Genomic DNA, 9,481 nt, shown 5'->3' on the forward strand with positions numbered 1-9,481 from the left:
GATATGAAAGCTTGACTTATGGCAATGGCTGCATATGGGGAGGTCAACAGATTTGAGCAACTGGCGGGGTTGTAGCATCAACAGGACTTGTATAAATCAGGGCTTTGATCTAACTTATTTATTTATATTTAAGTGAGAAGAAGAAAGCTTTAAAATATTGTTCCCTTAGGGCTCCATATGCAATCAGTGGGATTTGGTTTTGGTAATATATATTAATTGAATTTATAAATATAGAATCTATAGGTGCTTTAGATCATTATATTTATAAACATATTAAATAAAGGGGAAGGGGATACTGCCTTATAAAGTGAAATGATGAATTTATGACTTTCCATTAGACTTTTCAAAAGGTGCCCACTTACTTCACTTTAAATTGAATGTGATATTTATGTATAATTTTGTACTCCCTGAAGTCTAAGATCTATTGGTTTCAATTTTATTCACATAACAATAAATTTGTTTTGGTGATACAAAAGACTTTTTAGAACTTGACCATACCCTTTTTCCTGTTTTTCTTCAGTTCTTTAATTTAATTATTTCTTTACCTAAATTGTAATATTAGCATTTTTAATTTTATAACTTAGTTGGTTAGATCAATAGTTCCCACTTTCTTTTACATCATGGTACACCTAGAAAATGATATATACATGCAGTACATGAAGAGCAGTAGATAAAGATGCTTACTTTTGGAGAGCACAAGCCACATGCTCCAGCTTCCCATACTTTTATCAGAACACCCTGAAGCTGGAGGAAATCGCTGTCTCCTCACACGCACAGATGTAACTCATCTACATTGGTTGGAATACTCTGAAGTTTGAAAAGGAACTTCAAGTGGTTGTGCTTATGGAATGGACACCTGTGTTGTTCAACATGAATTGTGATGGTGTTTTGATAGACCACATAACAAAAATGTCAATTTGCTCAAGAAATAGTTGCTAGTGATCATGTGGAGGTCTTGAAACCTAGTATATAGACAACCCAGGACAACCTACAGTCATTATTGAGAACATGAGAGAAAGCACACGTTTTATTAATGAAGACTCAAGAGTCTTTGATGGGATATTATAAATACTGCAATCCAATTTTTTCATTTTATAAATGAGAACACTTGAGACAAAGGAATTGTGTGTCTTGACTAGAAAGTAAAAGTCTTGAATAGAGGATAAATGATTGAACTTAAGCTTTTTGAAATCAGGGACATTTTGCTATCTTGTTAATTACTATATTCTGTTGCCTGGTAGAGTACATAGCACATGGCAGAAGTTTCAGAAATTTTATTGAGTGGATGAATGAATGAATGTATTGTCCAGGGACACATGGTTAGTTGGAGAGCCAAAATGAGAATTAAAATCTTCCATCTTCCAGCTCAATGCTTTGATCCACTGTGTATAGTCTGTATGTCACGTAGTTATCAATGTTCTATGAATAATTCATTGTGTGGCATAAGGCACAAAAGGTCATGGACACATTCTAGAATTGAATATTTTAAGAATTTATCTTTCTTCTGTTTTGTAGCAGTTCCTGTCCATCATATTCATAAATAGAAAATAAAACATTTAGTTCACCATCAAGCTTATATTTATCTTAACAGATTTCTTTAAATACAGGTAATTTAATAAACAACAAAGTTGGTCTTATATAAGCTATTACAATTTTTTTTTTCTCTTTAGTAGTTAGTGTCTTTTTAATTTTCTTCAGTGGTTCAATATACTCAGGTTTATATTCATTTCCCATTAATTAGATGGTGAGAGACAAAGCTTGCAGTAAATTGTTACCAGTGTGTGCTGTTTGCAGGCAATGGAAATCAGAGAAAAACTGTTCCTGAAAGCTTCTGTCACTCAAGAATCCATGAAACATTCATGAACTTCACATCGAGTGAAGGTGTCCTTGTTTACATATTTGCAGATTTGCATATGCACGCCTTCAACAAGATTTCACAAATGTTTATGATCCTATGACCGTATTAATTATAAATCTCCATGTAGATACTAATGAAATTTTTACCTAACATGTTATTAGTCCATGACTCTTTTTCATGATAATTTATAGCAACCAAATTGGGAGAAGAAAGCTAAATTGAATTATTATTTTTTTTTTTTGAGACGGAGTCTCGCGCTGTGTCACCCAGGCTGGAGTGCAGTGGCGCGATCTCGGCTCACTGCAAGCTCCGCCTCCCAGGTTCAGGCCATTCTCCTGCCTCAGCCTCCGAGTAGCTGGGACTACAGGCGCCCGCCACCACGCCCGGCTAGTTTTTTGTATTATAATAAAATTCAATATGAAAGTTTCCGTAAACTATGTCTTGAGAACCACCAGCAACTTGATAGATGAATGTGAATTATACTGTTCTCCTTTTCATTGCTTCTTCAGCCAGGCTGCAGTGTTTACAAAGCAGACACTGAAGTTGAGATTTAGCAATTGCCACGTTATCTGTGACTTTTTTAGATACTATGAAAAAAGGAAAGATTACAGAGTTTAGAGGAAGGAAAAAACTTGAATGATTTAAGTTTTAAAAACGCTTTGTTCTGAAAACTGTGAGTCAGTAGGCTTGTGGTTAATACTAATGAAAGAGTCTGAATTGGCGTTATGAAAGGGGTGATTTATTCCCACACAGAGAAGGGTACACTGATTAATATAAGTTCATATGTAATTACTCAGAATATACTTTGCCAAAACCCCCTAGTTTTGTCATTTACAAGGTTTTGGTTGGCATAGCACAGACAGTGTATCATGTGTTTAGCTAATCATTTAGTCTTTCAGTACATACTTAAAGGCAAAATAGAGATATGCAGGCAACACGGCTCTAGAAATGAGCAAATTGTGAGCTTGTTATGCAAATGTAACAAATAGTTCCTACATAGAAGTTGAGCAAATAATTGGCACTTTGTGTTTAAAATATATCAGTAATTTAAGACATAGGGGCATACTTATAAAACTAATCAACATTCATCTAGTCACATAATCTGAATGAATTAGAATTCAGAAAAGTCTCTGATATGGTTTGATTATGTTTCTACCCAAATCTCATCTTGAATCGTAGCTCCCATAATTCCCACGTGTTGTGGGAGGGACCCAGTGGGAGATAATTGAATCATTGGGGCAGTTTCTTCCATACTGTTTTCATGGTAGTGAATAAGTCTCATGAAATGTTTTATAAGGGGTTTCCCCTTTTGCTTGGCTCTCATTGTCTCTTGCCTGCCACATTGTAAGACGTGCCTTTCACCTTTTACCATGATTGTGAGGCCGCCCCAGTGAGTCCTTAAACCCTTTTTTCTTTATAAATTACCCAGTCTTGGGTATGTCTTAATCAGCAGTGTGAATATGGACTAATATAGTAAACTGGTACCAGGTAGTGGGGCACTGCTGTAAAGATATCCAAAAACATGGAAGTGACTTTGTAACTGGGTAACAGCAGAGGTTGAAAGAGTTTGGAGGGCTCATAAGAAGACAGGAAAATGTAGGAAACTTTCGAAATTCCTAGAGATTTGTTGAATGGATTGAACAAAATGCTGATAATAACATAGACAATGAAATGCAGGCTGAGGTGGTTTCAGATGGAAATGAGGAACTTGTTGGGAACTGGAGTAAAGGTGACTCTTGCTATGCTTTAGCAAAGAGATTGGTGGTATTTTGCCCCTGCTCTAGAGATCTGTAGAACTTTGAACTTGAGAGAGATAATTTAGGGTATCTGGCGGAAGAAATTTCTAAGCAGCAAAGCATCAAAAGGTAACTTTGGTGCTGTCAAAAGTATTCAATTTTAAAAAGGAAATAGAGCATAAAAGTTTGGGAAATTTGCAGCCTCATGATATGATAGAAGATAAAAACCCATTTTCTGAGGAGAAATTCAAGCCCACTGCATAAATTTGCATAAGTAATGAGAAGTCGCATGTTAATCGTTAAGACAATGGGGGAAGTGTCTCCTCAAAGGGCATGTCAGAGACCTTTGCAACAGCCCCTCCTCTCATAAGCTCAGAGGCCTAGGAGGGAAAAATGGTTTTTGTGGGGTTTTGCTATGTGCAGCTTAGGGACTTGGTGCCCTGTGTCCCAGCCATTCTAGCCACGACTAAAAGGAGTAAAGGTACAGCTCAGACTGTGGCTAGATTTCGCCTGGATTTCAGAGGCTGTGTGGAAACACCTAGATGTCTAGGACGAAGTTTGCTGCAGGGGCAGGACCCTCATGGAAAACATCTTCTTAGAGCAATGCGGAAGGGAAATGTGGGGTTGACACCCCCACAGAGTCCCCACTGGGGCACTGCCAAGTGGAGCTGTGAGAAGAGAGCCATGGTCCTCCAGACCCCAGAACGGTAGATCCACTGAGGGCTTGTACTGTGCACCTGGAAAAGCTGCAGACACTCAAAGCAGCTGGAAAGGAGGTTGTAAAGCCCCAGGGGCAGAGCTGCCCAGGACCATGGAAACCTACCTCGTATATCAGCATGACCTGGATGTGAAACATGAAGTCAAAGGAGATCATTTTGAAGCTTTAAGATTTGACTGCCCCACTAGATTTCAGACTTGCATGGGGGCCTTTAGCCCCTTTATTTTGCCCAGTTTCTCCCATTTGGAATGGCTATATTTATCCAATGTGTGTACCCTCATTGTATCTAGGAAGTAACCAACATGCTTTTGATTTTACATGCTTATAGGCAGAAGGGACTTGCCTTGTCTCAGATTAGACTTTAGACTATGGACTTTTGAGTCGATGCTGAAATGAGTTAAGACTTTGGGGGATTGCTGGCAAGGCATGATTTGTTTTGAAATGTGAGGACATGAATTTTGGTAGGAACCAGGGTGGAATGATATGGTTTGGTTGTGTCCCCACTCAAATCTCATCTTGAATTTTAGCTCGCATAATCTCCATATGTCGTGGGAGGGACCCAGTGTGAGATAATTTAATCATGGGGGCAGTTTTCTCCATACTGTTGTCGTGGTAGTTAATAAGTCTCATGAGATCTGATGGTTTTTTAAGGGGTTTCTCCTTTTGCTTGGCTGTCATTCTCTCTTGCCCGCTACCATGCAAGACATGCCTTTAACCTTCAGCCATGATTGTGAGGCCTCTCCAGCCACGTAAAATTGTGAGTCAAATAAGATTCTTTTTCTTTATAAATTACCCAGTCTCAGGTATATCTTAACCAGCAGTGTGAAAACGTACTAATGAAGCCTATGAAGTGGGAAATACTGGACTGAATTAAATGAGAAAGTCTTTATATGAAACTTCCAGAATAGACAAATCCATACAGATAGAAAGTAGATTACAGATTCCCAAGGGATGAGGGATGTGGGGAATGGGAACTGATTACCAATTAATGGTTTATTTTTGTAGTGACAAAAATGTCTTGGAAGTAGATAATAGTGACGGTTGCACAACTTTGTCACTATATTAGGTTGGTGCAAGAGTAGTTACGGTTTTTGCCATTAAAAGTAATTTGTCTATTCTGGGCATTTCACATAAATACGTTATCATTTAATTCAGTCTAGTATTTCCAACTTTAAAGACTGTATTAGTTTTCACACTGCTGATTAAGATATACCCGAGACTGGATAATTTATGAAGAAAAAGAGTCTTTTTTTTTTTTTTTTTTTTTTTGAGAGGGAGTCTCGCACTGTCGCCCAGGCTGGAGTGCAGTGGCCGGATCTCAGCTCACTGCAAGCTCCGCCTCCCAGGTTTAGGCCATTCTCCTGCCTCAGCCTCCCTATAGCTGGGACTACAGGCGCCCGCCACCTCGCCCGGCTATTTTTTTTGTATTTTTTAGTAGAGACGGGGTTTCACTGTGTTAGCCAGGATGGTCTCGATCTCCTGACCTCGTGATCCGCCCGTCTCGGCCTCCCAAAGTGCTGGGATTACAGGCTTGAGCCACCGCGCCCGGCCGAAAAAGAGTCTTAATGGAACCAATTTCACAGTATCACTCTAAATGGCAAAAACTGTAATTACTTTTGCACCAAACTATACTAAAACTATTATTGTATACTTCAAAAGACAATGATATGGTTTGTGAATCATATGTCAAAAAAATTAAAATAGCATTTATGGTTAATAATCTGGGAATAGAAGAAAAACTTATGAAGAACAGAAGGAAATGAGCACAGTAAGAATTTTTATTTTGCACAGGTGAAATTCTAGTTGCATTCTCATGAACTCATTCATTAGAAAATAAAAGTAGGCATATTATCTTCATTATTATTTAGCATTGCTTTAGATATTCAGACTAAAATATGTATTGTAAACATTCTAACATAATGTATAAATTATCTAAATACTAGGAAAGTGAAGACAATGTTATTAATATATGTGGTGTCGATAATTTTGATTGCCTATATAGGACACAGAGGATTCAAAATGAAAACAACTAGATTTGAAATAATTCAGTGAGGGGCTGGATAAGAAAGAATTGTTAAAAATAATGGTTTTCCTATGTATTATCAAGAAACGAATATAACCTACTATGAAAAATATAGCTCGTTAACAATAATAATCTAAATTATAAAATACTTAGGAGTTATATCCATGAGATACGTTCAAAGATAAAGATAAAAGTCTCAGAGAGTACATAATTGTAGGAAATTGAATGAAAACAACTTCTAAAGTTACTAGTAGGCATATACAAATATTCAAATATACTAGTACTAAAAGAAATTAAAAAGTAAACAAAAAGTCACTTTGTGACTCCCTCAATAAATAGACTATAATGAAAGTGACGTTGGGTGATTTTAAAGCTGGGTCAAAAAAGGCAACATGACTTCCACTTGGCTGTCTCTTTTTTTGGGATATTTCTCCTTCGAAACCCAGCTACCATGTTGTACGAAGGCCCAAGGATGTGGCAAGGTCACAAGTAAGTGTTGTAACAGACATCCCTAGCTTAGGTTCCTGTCAACAGCTGGCATCTGCTAGTAATATGAGAAATTCCAGATGATTTAAGCCTCCATTCTATAGTTTTTAAATTTTTTAAGGCTACAAGACAAGCACTAGGGTTCCACTAGAGAAAAGGGAAGGTGGGGAGTATGTTGCCATTGTAGATTTCACAACTGATTCCAGCCTCCACTCTTTAAGCCACTATAGCTAGTTTAAAAGAACAGAGACAAGTTGCTGAGTCTGCAAAATTGCAGAATTATGAGCAAAATAAATGTTGTTAAGTCACTATATTTTGAAGTGGTTTATTACACAGCCATGGTAAATGAAATAACAGCACATGTAAAAATGAAATTCTTGAGGCAATTTTAAATGAAAATATATAATAATATTTTTATAGCATTTACAGAAAATGACAAGTACATAAGAGTATAAATAATTACATTCCATGTATATGTGCACAAAAATAACCATAAATACCCAGCAGCCATTGTGTGTATGCACAGAAAAACATACTGATAAGTATATATCAAAATGTCAAGAGTGGTTATCTTCATATGTTTAGAATATAGGGATGATTTATACTTAATTTTTATGCTTGCTCATCTTGCTTATCTTGCCATATTTTCTAATTTTTCTGCAAGTGGGCATTGATCATTTGTTTACTAGAGACTAAATAAATTTGGACTTAAATTAAAAATCAACTGATGAAGCACAAAACATAGAGGAACTTAGCTCAATAGCTGTTCATGAAAAAGACAGGTGTTTTAGTTGATTGCAAGTTCAAAACCAGCCAACAGCATACTGTAACTGCCAAAATGTTAATACAAACTTAGGTAGCAATTAAAGAATTTAATTGTCCAGAGGACCAGAGGCAGAGTTCTACTATATGACACATTGAATAGATCACACTCTGAGGCACCAACTTTCAAGAAGGACAGCAACTGAGTTTCTTCCAGGAGGCTGCCCAGGATGGTGGTAAGGTCTGTAATGGAGTTATCAAAAAACAATGGAGACAGTAGAGAATTCTGTCGGAAAGGAGAAAATCTAACAGAGAGAGAGAGACATGGAAATGGGGGTTAGTCTTCATCGGCATAATTTCAGAGAGTAAGAGTTAAATGGTAAATGAAAACCTCAAAGAGACAGATTTGGCTTAGCCTAAGACAATACTTTCAATTAAATTGAGCTATTCAACAATTGGTAGAACAGCCACAGAGCATAATGAGTCCTTGTCTCTGGTGTTCTTGAGGTTCCCAAGTGTCAGGATGTTTAGAGAATAATGCGCTTCATGGGCCATTTAGCCAGGTATATTTAAAATCGTGTTCCTGCCAAAATCTACAAAAGTCTCTACGATAGGTTCAGAGTCACAACAGTGTACTCTCTGGGTAGTGCTCTGTAAAGTCTCTCTTTAGCATACCTTTCCCTAAGAGCCTGATTTTCAGAATTCCCAGTCTTTGCTAATTAGCACAGATGAGCTAAGGTTGGCAGTGGTTTTCTGAAAATTAAAGGCTCACATTTCTGAAGATGATGTGTATCTTAATTAAGTCTCCTCATTAAAACTCCCTAGCTTCGATTGTCAGTGTCTGTCTTTACACAGCACCCAGTAGACTCTTGCCCGTTGCTTATGTAGTTTGATTAATGTAGACAGCTCGTCTTAGTTATTTCAGCCCACGAAGTGAATGTTTAGACCTTGTGGTCCAAATGGACTGAATGAAGATCTGCTTCTTATGTATTTCTTTAAAGTGGGCTTCCTGACATATCTGAAACTCTATTTGGATGTTCATGTGGGATTTTATCAAGTTGTTTGAAGGAAAAAGATATACTTTTATCTTTTTCTACTAACAGTTATTATGAACTGATTTAAACACAGCATTTGGATGAAAAATGACATCCTCTATGAGTTTTGTTGGGACCCATGTAATCTTCCTATCATGCAAATCCTCACCTCTGGTTATGCCCTCTCTTCAGATGTATCTAGCATGGATGGATTTCAGGTAGGGTTCACATTCACTATGAAACTTCCCACTTTACTAAGACGTGGGCACAGATCTGTAAACCAATGAGAGCTGAGCCAATTGGTCCTGCACCTCTCTTTCCACTTCCTTTTGGTCTTATAAGCAAACAGAATGACTCTAGAGGTATTATGGAATTAACAGCACACTCCCATAAAATATATAGTCCTGTTACTTTGACTTTTATATATCTTCAAATATCTGGACCAGAAGACAATCTTATGGTATCTAGAAAATGATTAAATTTTATTTTTAAATTGCACCTGAAATGAGCTTGGATAATTCTTAATACTATAATTGAATCTAAATCTTATAAAATAATGGGAGAGAAACTGTGTCTAATACTCAGGAGAAAATAAAGATAATAGATATTTAAATGTTTTGTTTCTTGCAAACAATGTATATCTAACAAAATAACTTAAAGCATTTGCTGTTGAAATTTAAAACGACAAATTCCCATTTAAAATATTAAGATTTGAAGCAAAGAAAAATAAGAGATATATTATAATATATATATTATATCTGCCATTTACTGCCAATTGAGGCATAAATCACATTTATATAAAATTATTTTATTTTATTTTATTTTATTTTATTTTTTTTTTTTTTTGAGACGGAGTCTCGCTCT

This window comes from Theropithecus gelada, chromosome 3, assembly GCF_003255815.1.
Source record: "Theropithecus gelada isolate Dixy chromosome 3, Tgel_1.0, whole genome shotgun sequence".
Classification (NCBI taxonomy): Eukaryota; Metazoa; Chordata; class Mammalia; order Primates; family Cercopithecidae; genus Theropithecus; species Theropithecus gelada.